The sequence below is a fragment of the Dromaius novaehollandiae genome, chromosome 9 (assembly GCF_036370855.1).
Source record: "Dromaius novaehollandiae isolate bDroNov1 chromosome 9, bDroNov1.hap1, whole genome shotgun sequence".
Classification (NCBI taxonomy): Eukaryota; Metazoa; Chordata; class Aves; order Casuariiformes; family Dromaiidae; genus Dromaius; species Dromaius novaehollandiae.
Window position 1 is genome coordinate 20,843,551 of NC_088106.1, and position 16,880 is coordinate 20,860,430.

Below are 16,880 nucleotides of genomic sequence, written 5' to 3' on the forward strand. Positions count from 1 at the left end.
TACTGGGGAGTTCTGCGTAAACATAGTATGTCCCTGAGGCAGTAGCAACTTATGCTATGCAGTTTGCAGGCCTTATAGCACCTGCAGACGATTCGTCTGCATTAGAAGCACTGAGTAGAGGGTAGGTTTGCATGATAGGTCTATACATACAGAAATAAACATTTCAGAGAACTGTGATGCCATTTTGCTACCTCTCTCATCTGGTGGCCAACACACCCGGTGGCCCTCAGCATGACCAGTTTCTTGGTTATGGATGTATAAGCTGACTTAAGGGAACCTCAAAGGTCTACTCAGTTTTGCAGAGAAATAAATGAGGACAGCGTCATAAAACTCGATAGGAATTTCACTTTGCCAATATATTGAGGAGGAGACTCTCAGATATAATTGTGATGCTAAGTGAGGCATGCAGAGAAAACATCTGGGGAAGAATAAGTTCCCAGCTCACTGTTTGTCTCCATGAGGCTCATTCCAGAAAAGACTGGGAAGTTGCAAATCAGGCATATTTATAAGAGTTTGACATACTGATATTTTTGCCATAAGTGGGAATAGGCCTGTGACCTCTATAGGAAGAGGAGTAAAATGACGGTTCACTGCCTGTTTTCTAAACTTAATAGCTGTGGAATCTTCCCCTAGAGTCCTAATCTGGACATTATTTTCTAAGACCAGCTTTCAATCTATCAGGACATCTCCATTCATGTACCCCATTCTTACGACTCTTGATACCTCAGCGTAAAGTTAGAGCAAGCAAAGATATGACTAAGCAACCATCAAAACTTCCATTTCTGCAAAAAAAAAAAAGTATGAGAACATATTTTTGCAAGGCAGGAGAAGGGAAGATTTCTTAAGTGAATTGCTTGATTGTTTTGGATAGAAGAAACAATTAAGCATGTCAAAAACATATGGACAATTTCTATATTCCTCTGCACCATAAAAAGTGATATCTCCAACAAACCCTGCACAAGTGGAGCTGGCGAAGGAAAAGTGGTGGGTTTTTCATTATAATTAGGAATGGAATTTGATTGCTGCATTTCCCTGCTCTTTGAAGATGTTGAGAGATCTATGACAAGCCCAGGTGTCCTGTCTGAAGTAGCACTTTTGATTAATGTTAAATGATTCTGTGGCAACATTTCTCTGGGGATGGTTGAGTAATGGAAATACCATGCTTCCCTTAGCCTGCTCTCTGTTCCTTGGCCCACGGTTAAAAAAGCACTTCTCAGCCTTGGGACTTGGGCTGTATACGGTGAAGTAGCTGGCAGCTGGAAAGGTAGGCAGTGCGTGTAAGACCTAAAGGTGTATGAGAGACGTGTCATGTAGGTAAACACCATGTCCCATCTCCCGCAGAGTGCACAGTCCCACTGTGCTTTGTGTCTTGTTGAAACCCCTCACAGAAAAGGGATTCAGGCTGGTTAAATGTGGCATTCTCCTCACCACAAATCCTGAAAGTGCAAGTACCTAACAAATTAAAGGATACTTCTTAGCTGTCTCTGACTGCCCACACAGCATATTCTTGCTGGCAGGAACAAACTCCATTGTCAGAAGGACTTTCCTTCTGTCGGCAACTGATAAGGAAACAGGCTATGCGTAGTGCATTCATCTCCTTAGCAGAGAGCGCCAAGCTGTAATTGCGACCCCTTGCTCGCTCCACGTACATATAATACAACACAGGCTTTGTCTGAGCACCCATGTCAAGCAGAAATTGTTGACACTGCTGCAGCTGTTACTTGGAGTTTACATTCTGATTTTTCCTGCATCTAGAGTCATGTGAGCTCCTACAGATTTACTTGTGTTTGCAATTCTGTGTTGAAAAAATGTGCCAATCTTATGTGGCATGTGAGGACACGGAACTGTTATAATGATGAGTTTGCCTGAATGGCTCTGTCTGTCACAACTTCTATCACTGAGCAGTTGCTTAATAATTTTTTAAAAATGTTAGCAGTTTCTGGGTGCACTGTGGCTTTTCTCTGAGGTAGTAATGTGAGCCAGTCTCTTTAGCTTAAGACTATGTTGCACTGCATTACAGAGGTAGATACCATAGTATACGGGTATTACCATATTCTTCTTCATCGAGCCTATTAACATGCAGTTAGATTCTTGTAACTAGCTCCACCTATTAACTTAGAGGGAATTTAGCTGTTTGTTTAAGGAGGCGGACTCTTAGCATTTTGGTCTCACAGGAAACCTGGTTAAGCCCTGTCTTAGATTTATCTAGAGGCCAATCCTGTAATTGCGGGTGAGTCAAGACATTGACTTTGTAGTGGTTGGAAATTTGGAGACCTCAAAAATCTATTTTCATCCTAAATAGATTTGAAAAGTTTTCTTTATAATATTCCAATTTGATTTGATCAGTTTGGTTTGCATTACAAGTGCAGCAGGTTACAACTGAAATGAAATGTTACCAGTTTATAGAGATGGCATCTTTGGATACTTTCTCCCAGAAGTTTTGACAAAGATCTATATGTTCTATCCAGATGTTGCCATTTAATTGAAGCAGCACTTGCCAGGGGAAGATCGTTATTATCACTGTGTTTTCTTGCAGCATGCAGACTAGCATGCTGCTGAAATCAGGTTGGGTTCTCTGTGGTTGCAGTACTGGGCTTATGCTGCGTGGGTTGCCCCTAAAATGGTTTAGAGTAAGTTGTATATTCTGGTTAACAATTCACACGGGGCAGCTTGACCATTGGAAGCAGCTGTAGCTTCAGTAGGAGGGCCTGAGAGGTCTCAGCCCTGGAATACCCTAAGGTCTAAGATAGGAGTTTCAGTTCTCTTAGAGAACTTACTAAAAGTCTAAGTCTGGCTCATTATTACTTTCTTAATCCTAAAGGTGACTGCCTCCAACTAAGGGGTAAGGAGCATTGTGCCTATAGATCTCTTGCAAAAAAAAAAAAAAAAAAAAAAAAGTCTTTGAATAAAAGGATGTAAGCCTTGCGTACAGCCTGGAAAAACTGAACCTAGAGTATCAAATGGCTATGGAACCTATAGTAACAAATGGATATGAAGAGAAGTGGGTTGTATTGCTGTAGAAAAAATAGTACTGATTTTATTTTACTTGGCATTTTGTGATCTTTTTAAGAGCTTTTATGCAAAAGTTCCCACTATACTTAGTCTGGCTGAACATAAATTTCTTGGCAAACCAATTTTAGGAGAAAATGCGAAGTCATCTGAAATTTTTTAGTGGTGGTCAATTTAAAAAAACCTTCTAACTCTAAAATTTTTTTTAAGAACTGTTGAAATTCTTGGCATGTTTGGTATCAGCATTCTGAAAAACCCTGGTATTTGATGTTTGAAACTACTGTTGCTTTTGAAATTGAAGTCAATAGTAGTAAATAATAATAATAATTAATAATAAATTAAAAAGCTGTGTACTAAAATGAAGCATTTTTCCACCTGGAGTGCAAATGTTTTGATGGACCTAAACTACAGACGTCTGTTTGGGGAAGGACTGGAGAAAAGAGAAAGGAAAGATGTTTCAGTTAACGAGAAAGTCGTATGTTGTAACTCTTTGGCATGGTTTACTTAGGAAAACCTTTGCTAAAACTGAAAAGTCTTAGCTGATGTGAATTCAGTTTCTAATACCCAGTCCTAATTGTTATAAAAATGTAATCAGAGGCAGGAATTGATTTAATCAAATATAATGTGAAACAGTAAATGTTACTAAAAGTCTCTAGGCCTATCAAAATCTTTCAATAAACTGCACAACCTTTTCCTATATTATATATCTCAATGCATCCTGACAGCTAATAGTCAGAACTTTGTTCTAAAGATGCCTGCTGTCATCTTTAATGTATTAGAAATCTTGAGAGTTTTGCTATGGTCTGAGATAAGGTTGTTAGCTTACTTAAAAGAATGGCTCATGTCTTGGCTCTATTTGGTAGAATAGTTGTTGTTTCTCAGACTTGTTCATGGAATCAGTTAAAAATGGCTAAAACTTAGGTAGGTATGAATTGTAAAGAAAGGCTGTGTTTTTTAAATTTTAAAAACTTAAAAATTTTTAAACCCCTTTAAAATCTGAAGAAAAGATCTCCAGTCAGTTTAAAATGTCATAGCTCCATGGAAGTTAATGGCACTATAGGTCATAAGGATCTTTCTCATGGAAAAAGCCTGCTATATAGGAATATGCTATGTATCAGATGAATTTTAGTCTCCCACTCATCAATATATGTATTTTATTCATTTTTCCAAGGACCTAAATATTTTTGCTAATGTTAGTGAATCTAACTCTACAGTAGCATACATGTGAGAAAATTATTGCTATAATAAAAGAGACAAAATTGAGAAACAAAGAATGTAAATGACTTGGTTAAAACTATGCAGGACGTAAGAGTTGAAGGCTTGAAAAGTATGTAATTCTGACTGTCAGTTTTGCATGATAATTGCAACATCTCCATTCCTTCATAACAAGAAGTTATCTTGTAAGTATTTAAAAGCTCTAAGGGCTATTTTCAGTTGTTCGCTTTTTAATACAATAATTTAATATTATATGCAATTTTACCATTTGCTCCTTGTGTTGTTAAGAAGATTTTATAGTCCTTTTTTATTGGTTGGTATGATTTATTTAGCGCTTCTTCCGCTGGAATGAAATCTTTTGCGGTATGCTAAGATAAGTATTTTTATTATCCTTTATAGACTTGTTATGTACTGCTTCACTTGTCTCCAAGCTTTTCTAATGTTTTTTCATTTAAATATGTTGTCCAGTTTTAAGACTTGACAATATGAGCTGTATTCTCCTTTTGATGTGAACACACATCACTTATTAATGCTAATGGAAATTGGGTGTATGCTGAGGCTAGAATAGGCCTGATAGAGACTATTATGAAGTACTAAAAGAAAAAAGATCTTTTATTTTGACTGAGGAAAGATAAAGATGCATGTAAATTTGCTTTTCTTTGCTATTTCTTCCCCTTCCTTCCCTGCTTTTTTTCCCTCTATAGAGCAACCTTTCCTTCTCTTTATTTAAATCACGAAATCTTGGAAACAGTTGAGGTAAGAAAGAAAAAGAAAAAAAGGATAAAGAGAAGCTGAATTCTATTTCTCTTCTTTTTCTAATCATTCAGCTATGTGTTATTCCTGTAACAAAGTAAGAAATCTCATCTTTTTATTTCTTGTGTTCTAGCTTCCATTTTTTTACTTGCAGAACAGTGAAATGGGATAGCAGCAGACACCAGAATTTCTCTTATTTTTTGATATTTTGTGTGCAATGATTTCTGGGGTAAATAGCAATAGATTACTTAATAAATATGGAAATTATTAGGTTTTTACTGCTCACCAGTGACCAGCTTAGTTCCAAAGATTGCATGTCTCATTTCTCAATAGCAACAAATTCTTGATTTGCTCTCAAATATCTGGCATTGTATTTAAGTAGGCTGAGCATGCAGAAGTTGTTTTGTTTTGTTTCCTTTGCTCAAGAATGGTTACATTCAGATTTACTGGTAAATTTGCTTAGTGCTGCACTATCTGGTGTACTTTGAAACAAGGAGTTTGCATAATAAGGAGATTTTTTACATTTGTATGTGCAGACGCATTTTTTGTGGTCAAAATTTTCAAGTTACTGGTGATTAGGGATATGTCCATTTGTTTCATCTCCAAATAGATTTCCCTGATGAGGACCTCTGCAGTGCTGTGCATGCCCCCTTCAGAAATCAGACCTGTGTCTCTAAATGGGCCCTCAAAGGAGGATACCTTTGAATGCTTTGAGTAACAACAGAATGAAAAATGCTGTAATGTGTTTTGAGAATTTGCTTGAAAGCATAAAACTGAAGAAATCCAGAACTTGCATCGTTTTATGATCTTTAGTGTGTTCAAGCATGGGGCCTTGTTCCACGGCAAGGTTCTTCCTAGTCAATGTGTAGGTTAGTCTTGCCCTTCCTACGGCAGGGTTTGCTGCCTTGGTAAACGCCACTTGCTCTCTTAAAGTGAATGAAAGCTGAGGCTCTGGTCTTGAACATGGGCTAGCAGAGCATTGCTGACAGGCTTGCACTTGAGTTTTATTGCTTTCATCTGCAGAAAGTATTCCCATGCAGGACTGCACTGAGCAGTCCTGTCCTGTGTTTTGTGTGGAGTTCAAGGCCCTGTGCAGGGTTGCAGGGCTGGGCAGGGAGTCTGCAGAGCTTCATTGCCATTGGTGAAGTCAGGGAAATGTGGCTGAGGATCACATCTAATTTTCTTGCCTAACACATGGCAGAAGACTTTGAAAATGCTGACCTTTATAGTTGGCCCAAGAAATTTTCTCCTGGGGTTAAGCTTACACTCTTGAATTGTGGGCTTACTCTGGTAGCCCTTGATACACCGTACAACCAATCTGATCACGGTTTCACTAGATAAATTGTGGGTGTTTCTGTATCTGAGAAGCTCTGATGTTGCTGCAGGTGTTGTAGAGAGGGAGAAGGATTTTATCACAAGCTGGGTCGTGTGGTTGCACAGCTGGAGCTCCATCCGACTGTTGGGATAGTGGTCTCACACCTGCAGCCTCTACCTTGGTGGAGCTGTAGTAGTGCGGGGAAATGTTACTGATGATCCCAACTGGGATGGACCTTTCACACCCTGAAGTCACAGTGATTGCTCAGAAGACTTGCTTGTGACAATATCAACAGCGGATCCTCATGGTAGTGAAGCTAGCAAATTATATTAGAGGAAGAGTGGGTAAGTGTTGTAATGGAAGTTCACTTAGAAATATAATACATACTTTGTTTAAGCTAGCATTGTTTTTAATAAAAGCTTAGTAAAGAGGGTGAGACAGAAAGAATTGCAGTAAAATCAAGCCTATATATTGCATTTAGATAAAGAGATGTCATATTTTTTGGTCAAATATTGACCTTATTCATTATGGTTCACTGATTCTTGTTCCTTGATCATATAAGCTGTGCTAATTGACACAAACATTCTTCCTGTAAGTTAAGTCAGAAAGTATTTGTCATGGCTAAGTTGGTGGTGACATTCGCATCAGTCAGCAGTCATGGCAACTTAAGGACTTCCACTTCGATAGCCTTGTTATTTTGCAGAGATACTTAATAACAGCATTTTGGTTCATATTGAAAGCCAATTTAGCAGATTTATTAGTTTGAAGAAGCATGTTAAAAATTAGGTAAAATCGTTCAGTACAAGTTATTCAGAGGCGATGCAGGATTCTCTCTGAGCACTGATAGCAACATGAAGAATCACACATTGTTTTGAACAAGTGTTAAAATTCCCAGAAAATTCTGTGAATCTTTGGGTGAAGCAGTAAAAATATCTTGTATCTGTAAATTTTGTTCCCTCACTTAGCCTACTGCAGCAGAGTGTCGAAGGTTATGTAACAGCGGGAAAACTTTATATAAAAGAGTAGAAGAGCTTTCAGTGAATATGCTGAAGATTAGAGCTTGCCTACTGCCTCAGCTCTCCCATTTGGGTTTCACAGTCTGTGGTTTTTCATCTTGTTCTTTACTGACTCCAGGGAAAAATCAAGAGAAGGTAGGATCACCTTCTCTTAGTGCTGCATAGCTTCACAGGTTGCAAGATTTTCCTGTCTGTTCCCAGTTTGGTTGATTTTCTGGTAGGTCCTCATCCAGCTTTGGAAAGGAAGACCTTGTGGTAAACACCTGTGTGCAGGCTAGGGCAAGCAGCAAAGTTGCAGACATGTTGCTACATTTTGATGTACCCAAGATTTATAATCAGGACCGAACCATGACTTGTCTTTCTCCTTTATTAGCACACTTCTGCACAGTCCCCCGGTGGGGTCAGTCAGGGGAGAAAGGTGGATTTATTTCTGCTCTTGTACCAGTAAATAGTCTAGTGGAGTAGATACCATCACTCCATTCCTACTTGCCTGAGCTTCCTGATGCCAGAATAGAGCAAGAGACAAGGGGTCTTTTGTGTGTGTAGGATGTGGCAGGTTACAGTCATGTTTTCCTTGTGGGCATTTGGAGCTAAACTGAACTCAGATTATCTCCAAATCTTGTTTTCCCTTGTCGCAGATGATATCGAGAGGATATCTAGGAGGATTACAAGGACTGGGGTCTGTGTTCTGTGTTCATTCCTGATCATGTGGCATTGCCACATGGCAAGAGGGATGAAGGGAGCTGCTGTACCTGGCACAGCACATTGTGGTCTGTCTGTCTAGCAGTATTGCTTTTACTTATCTTAGATAATATTCCATTGGCAAAATTTTTTGTCAGCTGACTTCTATATTAGCAGAACTCCAAAAAGCAATGTCAGTAATTTATCTACAAGGAAAGTAAAAAACTCAGTTCTTGTTAGGTGGCGATGATAAAAAGGAGAGACAATCTTGGAGCTCCAGTAAAGCACATGAAAAATAACTGAAGGTCTGTGGAGAAGACAGAGAAACTATGTCTAGGAAATTACTGAACTTAAAGGACATTAGTAAGGAAAATTTTGAATGAGAAAAGTGTTAATGAATAATGAATGTATGAGAAATGGAAGGAAGCTTAATGACCCTGATGGTCAGCAGTATCTAAAAATTTAGCTTTGGAGTGAAATGGTGTAAGGACATGCTCTGGAGAGGAAATCGATGTAATGCAGAGATAGCTAACTGTAGCCAAAGCAGCCACTGCTGTACAGCGTCACACATTTCAGTTGTCATGGTAAGATTCAGGTCTGTACTTGACCAGACGCATAGCCTAAAGTTGGCAGACCGCTGCTAGATGTAGAGAGAGGCCTGGGTGACCCCAAGCTGCATGAGTTTGTACATGCACACTCTAATCCTCAACTCATTGTAACCAGGAAATTCAGATTGCCTTGGGATCTACATTACAGCAGCCTGCTGGGGCTACCTGTCAGGTACAACACTATACCCATGTCTTAGTGGTATAGTGTGATGTCCCACCAGCCTCCAACATGCCTCTTCCTCCATCTAGCACTTTTGTGATGTCTGTGCTTGTGGAGCTGTGGGAGTGGGAAGAGAGCCTAATACATGTACTAGAGATTTCTCTAGTGAAAGACCTGGGTGGAGGTTCAGGACCCTTTTCCATACATCTGACCTTTTCTGAGTTGAAATGAGCCAGAAAATGGTTGAAGTTCCCACTTAGATCATGACAATAAATTGAAAGATCATTTTGAAGCAGCAATCAAAAATCACAGTTAAATTTCTTTGAAAAAAAAGGGGCAAAATGTTGTATCTCTGGGTTTTAAAGTGCCAGAGCTTTTTATTCATTTACTGCTGTTTAATCATTTCTGAGAAAAATGCACATTTAATTTCCCCTTTATACCACTACATAATTTCTAATTTTCTGTTATTTTACTTTTATTCACCTGGCTTCTACCCAGGGGAGCTCAGAACTGTAGCTATAAGACATCAAGAACTCACAAGATCTTGACCCTATGAGTATTTCTGCAAGTCAATGTGTGGATGATTTCTAGAACCAACATTAGACTGGTCATGTAGAAAACTTGGAAGTGTTTTACTCTTCACAAGCAGTGGGGGATAAAATGAGAACTTCATGTTTGTAGCCTCTTGACCTTATGAGTAAAGGTCTAATTTTTCATTGCTGTAAATTAGGTAATTCCACTACCTTCACTGAAGCTTTTTTACAGATGAGGATCTGGACCTAAATCTTAAATGGATGCTACTATACAACTTATTCCTTAGTAGTTGATTTCAAGATTCCTTGGGGAGTTTGATATTTTTTAAGTTGTATCTCTTCTTTGCTTGAGAAAACGTTGCTCACACCCAAATATGCTAAATGATAATATTCCTATCTTTGTGTACTCTGTTCAAGCCAATTTATCTGAAATATTAGAACCAGGGAATGAACTGGAGACTGAGTCTGCTGTGTTTACATGTACAAACCACATCTTTAAATTTTATCATCTTGAAAATTTCTAGGGCTACAGAAATTAGCTCTAGATTTATCACTGAGAAAATCTAGTGCTAAAGAGACAGGCTGGGCTGCCACATGATCCATGAATAAATTAAAATCCAATGTATTCTAAAGGTTTCAAAGTATTATACTTATATGCTTCTACTTCACTGCATTTGTTGAAGAATTCAACGTGAACACTAGCCTTAAAGAATATGAAAGGTAGAATTTCTGCTAAAGAGACATTTTATTAGGCTTTGCTGTTTTGCTCACCATGCCATTAGCATATTAATGGCTATGTATTTTAAGAACAGTAAAATACATGTCTCTGTAGTATACAAGATAATGTGAGAAATTAAAAACAGTGGCTTCTCTGTCTCCCTCACTAGCTCTAGGTGGTTGTAGCATGTGACCTCATTTTTGGACCAGAGCTATAAAAATACCCCATCCTTTAAACATGGAGGTTACCTTGAATAACCCATCCCTACACAGAGTTATATTGCTAGCTTTCCAAATCATACAAATTACTCTGAAGTGAAAACCGCAATGGAAAGAGTCCAAAATCACATTCTTGGCTCAGCTCATCATACCCATAGTTATTTGCCAGTTCCCTCTTCCTTGAGTTTTTGAGGTAGTTTATAAAAATGCTTATATGTGCCATATTGAACACTGGAACCAATGTTATTTTCTTCACATTCATTGCTTGCTGCTACCAAGACAGTATCAAGAAGGAACAAATTAATGTGAATCTAATAGCACATCTATAGCTTAAGTTCATTTATTACTTTAAACAGATGACTGGTTTTATTGTTTCTATGTTCCTTGTAATAAAAGTTATAATTCAATACTTGGAAAAAGAGACATGGGAGTCAAAAAAGATGGAAAGTATAACTTTGTGATATGCCATGAGGTGTCTTGTGGTTGTTCAGACCCTCAGCCAGTCACTCAGGGATTTCTGGATTGTTAAAGTGCCTTTGAGGAGGTTTTATAAGAGAGGGATTTCAATGCAAGACAACATATAAATAATCAGAATACCCAATCTGCACTAAATATATTTCAGGAGAAGAAAGAAAAGTGGTCCGAAAGGTCTACATGTGTAGCATTGCTAAGTGGTAATTCTGCACCATATACATAGTGTAGCTTATATTTCACTGTACATTGCACCATTAAAGAAAGTTTACTGCTCCTTCACAGTCTAGGTATGAGAATCTAGTCTTAACTCCAAATATTTGGAAGATGAAGGCCAAGATGGAGAGAAATTACTCTGTAAACAGGAGAGATGGGGAATTTTTTTTTTTTTTTAAATGACTGTATATCAAGAATAAACTTCCTGGTATGCTCAAATGAGGGAGGGTAGTAGGATCCATGCTGCTTAAGACATTTAGAAGTAGCTAAGGAACAGACTGTGATATCCTTCTGTAGCTGGCATGTCCCATGAGCCCTCAAAGAAATCTATTAAAAGCCGGTTGGATTAGGAAAAGAGGATGTTATTCTGTAAAGGTAAGTGTATCGTAATCTTACTATTAAACGGTAAATCCCTCTGAAGGATTTTTCCTACAGTACTTTGAAACAGATATGTTATTACTATTATTAACTATAACAGACTGTAATAGGGCTGAATTATGAAGACAGCTACTTCCTCCTTTAAAGGTAGATAATTTCAGTCCAGATCCTGAAAAATGAAGCAGTTACAGGTTTCCTCCCAGCATTTGATTTCTTTTTCATTCTGGATAGTACAGATGAATCAGTGATTTCAACAGTCAGTGCATCAGCTTGCACTGCAGTCTGTTCTAGGACTCTCTTTCTACTCCAGTTTAATGATCCATACAGTGGCTTCTTGAAAGGTATGAGACTACACTTGCAAACACTGCTTTGGATTCTGAATTGGTACCGACTGTTAATACAACCTTTTGGTATCAAACACTCATGGTTATTTGCACTTCCATAAACACTTGGAGGGTGCTTGTTCTTCATATTGCTTTAGTCTCAGGTGAATATGGTTACCCATTCATGTGTAAAAATTATTCACTATTCAACTATTAATGCCCCAATTAAAAGATTTCAGTTATGTAGGTTGAAAGCGAAAAAATTCTATATGACTTGAATGACCAGCTACACAGCATGAATAACAAGGGGGGAACAGGCCAGGTGAATATTTCACAAACTCTTTGGAGGAAGTTTGTTCGTGCCTTTGCATAGCCCACTGAAGATAATGGGAGTGTGGGGCTTTGGCTCAGGCACTTCAACTGTCTATTCTACAATTACAATAATAAACACAACAGTAGTCTGTTTGCAAACAACTGGTAATTGGAAAAAGGGCTGAATTTGTCAGCAAATGTATTTGTCAGCACTGATTTGACCAGTGCTACACATTACCTTAAATGACATTTCTTCCTTTCCATGAGAGATTCTGGAATATATATCAGACTGGTTTCCTTGGTGACTGTCATGCAGAGAGTGTACCATTCAGTGGCATCTGTCTGTTGAACATTAGACACCCTACAGCATTTGCTGTTTATTATCCTGTATAAATAAGTTGTTTTCCAATTGCTTTATCAAAAACCTGTGCTGGTAGCATAGTAGATGTGTATTTGTGACAAGTGGAGTTAGGCAGCTCTAACTGACTTCAGGTTTGTCGATTGATCATAGGAGATTTTAAATAGTCCCTCTTGGCAGGAGAATGATGACACTTTTACAAGCAGAAAAAACCTTATCCAAGCTAATTTTTTAAAAATTTAATTTAAGAGGTATTTGTTTTCTGTAAAGTGGTTTTTGTAAGTGGGTGATTAAGTGAACTCGAATTAGGCATCCTAGCACACAGTTCCCCATGAGAGATCAAACTTGTATGGTAGTAGGTAGCCCATAGAGAAGATGATTTAATTCCCTCGCTTCTTTATATCCTGTTTTCAAGTTTAAGTAACTCATCTGAATTTATCTACGTTTCCAAAGGTCCATCTGCTTGAGAGTTGTGTTGATTCCTCGGTTACAGTAGTGCACTCCAGAGTGATAGCACCAACACCTCCTCTGCCCGTGCAATTTAAGTGCTGCTGTTCTTGCTCTTTCTCAGGTTTCCCTTTTAAGGTAGCGAGAACCAGGCAGCTATCGCACCAGTTGATGGCCATTCTCCTGTTTCCCACACTGTGTGTGTGTGTAGGCATGCCATTTTTTTTTCGGAGAAAGTGGATGGAAAACACAAACTGTAGTCATCAGTCACATTTGTAAGCTGAGCTGTGACATTGTCAAGACGTGATTCTTTTCCTGGTCTGCGGCTTGTATGTCCTTTCTTCTTTACCTTTTGTGGTCCACTGGCTCTGATATGAAGTATTTGTGGATGACCTCTTAGTCACCTCTTGGGTTTTCTTTCATGCTTTTTCTTCCTGCTTGCTGCATTCATCCCTGAGCAGGTACCTCTGGAGCCTGAACATCTTCTGGTAAAAATAAATGATGGCATCCTGTTCCTTCTAAAATTGTCATTTTTTTATGGTGGCCCAGGGATAAAAGTGAAGTGGATTACTGGTGGCTATGGCTCAGCCTAGCCAGTGTCCCTCCGTTATTTGGGTAGTTATAAAACCAGGAAATATTATGGTACTGTCATTGTCATATGGAAAAAAAAAAGCATATAGGTGAATTAATAAAGCATTTTGTGAAACAAAGCAAACAAAACAAACAAACAAAAAACCCTGGAATGATGGAAAACCAGTTTTGTTCCAAATGATTTTTGTTCCCTTTAGCCAGAGACCTGTAGATTCCTGCCATGGGATGCAGAGAGCAAAATTTTTTCTTTCTTCCCGCTCTGTACAAACCGATTCAAATCCAGATTTGTATTCCTGAGGTCAGACAGAAAGAGAGTGGGCTGGGGGGAAGCTGTGAATCTAGCTGCACTCCTCTGCAGTGCTCGGGTGAAAAGATACATAGGCTCCACGCAAGTGACGTCCTCTCCTGTGTTTCACGCTCATACCATTGTTACTTCCTGCCTCTAGTAGCTACCGCGGTTTATTGCACATCTTGTGTGCTATAGTTTCCTTTCCATGGCTGTTTGGAATTGTGGCTGTTTCCGTACAAGTTGGGACAGGATTTTGCCTTTACTGTGCACCCATAACGGGCTGTATCCCACTGCACTGTCTGGAAGCACTGAGGTGTACAAGGAGGTGACTGCCCAGCACTGATGTGAGGGCAAGTGCTCTTTATCTGTAGAATCCAATAAACGTTTGGCTTCATTTTTAATAGTCACTAGTGATTTTGCAAGCCTCAATTTTGCAGTCTTCAGGTAAAGCAGCATTTAATGGGATTTCTGAAATACCAGCGTTTCGTCATGATGTTTAACAATTAAGAAAGAAGCTACTGGTGCATATTTGATTAGTTACGAAATCAGAAAGGATGAAGGCACTGTAGATGTTACATCAGCTGTCTACTGGAAGTGAATGTACATTGCCCCTCCTACGTGTCTTTTTCTTCACCCTAACATTGCATATGTCATTTCTCACATTCTCTTGTTGTTTTAGACTTCCCTTTGGACTATTAAAGGTGGTGTTTTACATTGGCAAACTTTTCCTCATCTGTAGACTGCTTCCGTCAACAACCTGTGGTCTAATGGGAGGACAGTGTGTAGCCTGGCTCACTGCAAGGAAGCACACTTACGGGGGATACTTGAAGGTAAAAACCCAAAGTAAGTAATAGAAGAACTGCAGTCCAAATGATCTCATCTGTACATGCCCCATTATTCACAAATGGAAGCTGGTTGAATATTTGCTTGTCACAATTTTTCTACCAGTAATTTTCATTTCAAGACTGAAAATATTTTATCCACAGGGAGCTGGAGGATACTATACTTTTTAAAATATTCTGTATGCATGATAAGACTTCCTTCTGCGTTAGCTTGCTTATCATTTCGACTATTTCTTTTGAAGTAAGAAACAGATGGCAGCATTCACTGTAATAAGTGCAGAAAAACATGCCAGCCAATTAGGGAGACTTGAAGTGACTGAAAACCTGGATCCTTTTCCAATGTTTTGGTGATTTTATTCCCCTGTGTGTCTAGAGGAAATTTTTATTTATCATTTGTTTAATAAAAATCATAAAATTAGGGATTAAAGATATGTTAGGTCATTAAATCTCTAGCAATGAACCTGAAAACAAAGAGCTGGAATACAATTTACAGATTTTTTTTCTAAAGGGTCATTGTTGTCTGCTATATAACAGAAAGCCCTGAAAGCAAATAGACTTGTTAATGTGAACCCCGTCCCATGCCAAAGGGCCCAGTGCAAACGGTATCTGTATATGGCTTTAAAATATTCCGTAGTCCTTCAGACTCTAGCTCACCTCGGTAATTCTGGCTCATTCAAGAACCGCCCCCCGCCCCCCCCCCCCCCCCCCCCGGAAATATTGCAGGACTTTAAATAAATCTTTCTTAAATCTTTTATATGGTCTCAGGTTCCTGAAACTCTGTGAAATTGCCATTCCAACAGTTCACTTCCCAATGTTTTTGGAGTGGTATGTACCCCACTCACCTTTGGGAAGACTTCCTCATCAGGGAAGGTTATTTTGCTCTGAATTCCTACCAAAACCAGGGAGAGCTTAAGGTGCTTCAGGTCTCTTGAAAAAAAAAGATTCTTCTATTTTTGATTCTGTGAAACCAGAAAACGAGGTCACTTCTGTAAATGCAGGCTGTTGGCTATAAACTCTTTATGGAGAATCATACACATCTACATTCCTTTATAGAAAGCAGCCGGTATTATTGAGATTGTGACAAAAATAAATGGCATTTTGGCTTCTAAGATGTGATTTTATTTCCTGGTTATGCAGTGCTTTGATCATTTTTGTGAGGTATGCTGAAGTCCTATCCTGGCTGTTGCACTATTTCATTTCAGGGGAAAAACTATGGAGGTTTCACTGTTTTAGGATTTTCAGTTCAGCTTTTACTTTGTCTTTATTTTGCTGCTGCTTCCTGCTGCAATCTTTCTTTGCTATTCTGAACATTATACTTTCTAAATGTCTGCTGTAATACCATTACATATATTTCTCTACTAACCTTTTGGTATCAATCTTTTTAGATGACTTTTCAATTGTAGTCAATGAGCTTATAAGGACGTAACTTACAGCAAAACTGGTGCCACTTAGTAGGGTATATTTAGTCTATAAAAGATGAAATTCTGCTTCAGCCCCTAAAGCAATTTTCAGAGCAGCATATCAGTTCTTATCAGACTTGGGCTTTTGTTGCTAAATGGAGATGTTTAGTGTGTTTATAGGTGACTACGGTCAGTCTGGGAAGCATTTGGTGGTAGTTAGGGGTAACATAGTGATTGTTCTTCAAAATTAGAAACAACTGGTAGCTCTGCAGCTATGATTTAAATTTCTTTTTTAAATTCTTTCAAACCACAAAACTGTGTGTTTTTCAGTGATTGAATGCATTTGGACTTAGGGAACTTTTCATTTAATGCTCTTCTCCATTGTTTTTGGCTGAAGCCCAAGCCTCACATCTTCTAGTTGCAGGATTCCTTTCTGCAAACTCCATCCTTTGCTGAAGGCTCTGTGTAACATGAGACCATCCCTGTTTCCCAGCAGGCAGCACATTAAATATCTGCATGTTGACCAGCTGCAAAGACAGGTGTTATTCCCCTTTTCTTTATTCTTCTCCCTTCACTTGGGCTTATAACTTCCCTAGCATACTGTCAAGTCCTGAAAGAAATGAATAGGTAGACTTTATAAGCCTGGAAAAAGCTCTAATTCAGATGGCGTGGAGCTGGGGATTTTGGTCTGATGTCGAGTGCTCTTAACCTCTTGTTTGCCACACGTTCCTTGAATTTCCAAGACACTGAGCCAAACTGGAAATGCAGCTCACAGGGCTATCTGCAGTGATCACAGGCATAGAGCATTTGCCTGTCCAGGCCATTTAGCCCCAACGGCACCATACTGCAGACGCTGCAGAAGCCTCGTGGGTTTGATGCAGCACACTAGGACTGGGCTTGCCTGTAAAAAAATGTGTGAGCTGTCAGTGCCTCTCTATCATGTGCAGTTATTTCGCATGCACCTTACATACGCCTTAGGTCTACGCCCACTGCCTCGTGGGGCTATATGAATCAGAGCCTATTTCTG

At 38.9% G+C, this 16,880-nt stretch overlaps 1 long non-coding RNA gene across 5 annotated transcripts in view; it reads left to right on the forward strand.

Moving 5' to 3' along the window:
- The window catches only part of LOC112988825 (uncharacterized), a 120,168-nt gene that overhangs the window by 38,543 nt on the left and 64,745 nt on the right, over positions 1-16,880 (forward strand). The window contains exon 1 of one of the 5 annotated variants that reach the window (XR_003260633.2): positions 14,149-14,454. The exons of the other annotated variants lie outside the window; for them this stretch is intronic. This is a non-coding gene — a long non-coding RNA (uncharacterized LOC112988825). Of the gene's footprint in view, positions 1-14,148; positions 14,455-16,880 lie in introns of those variants that run through there. 5 annotated transcript variants of the gene reach the window in all.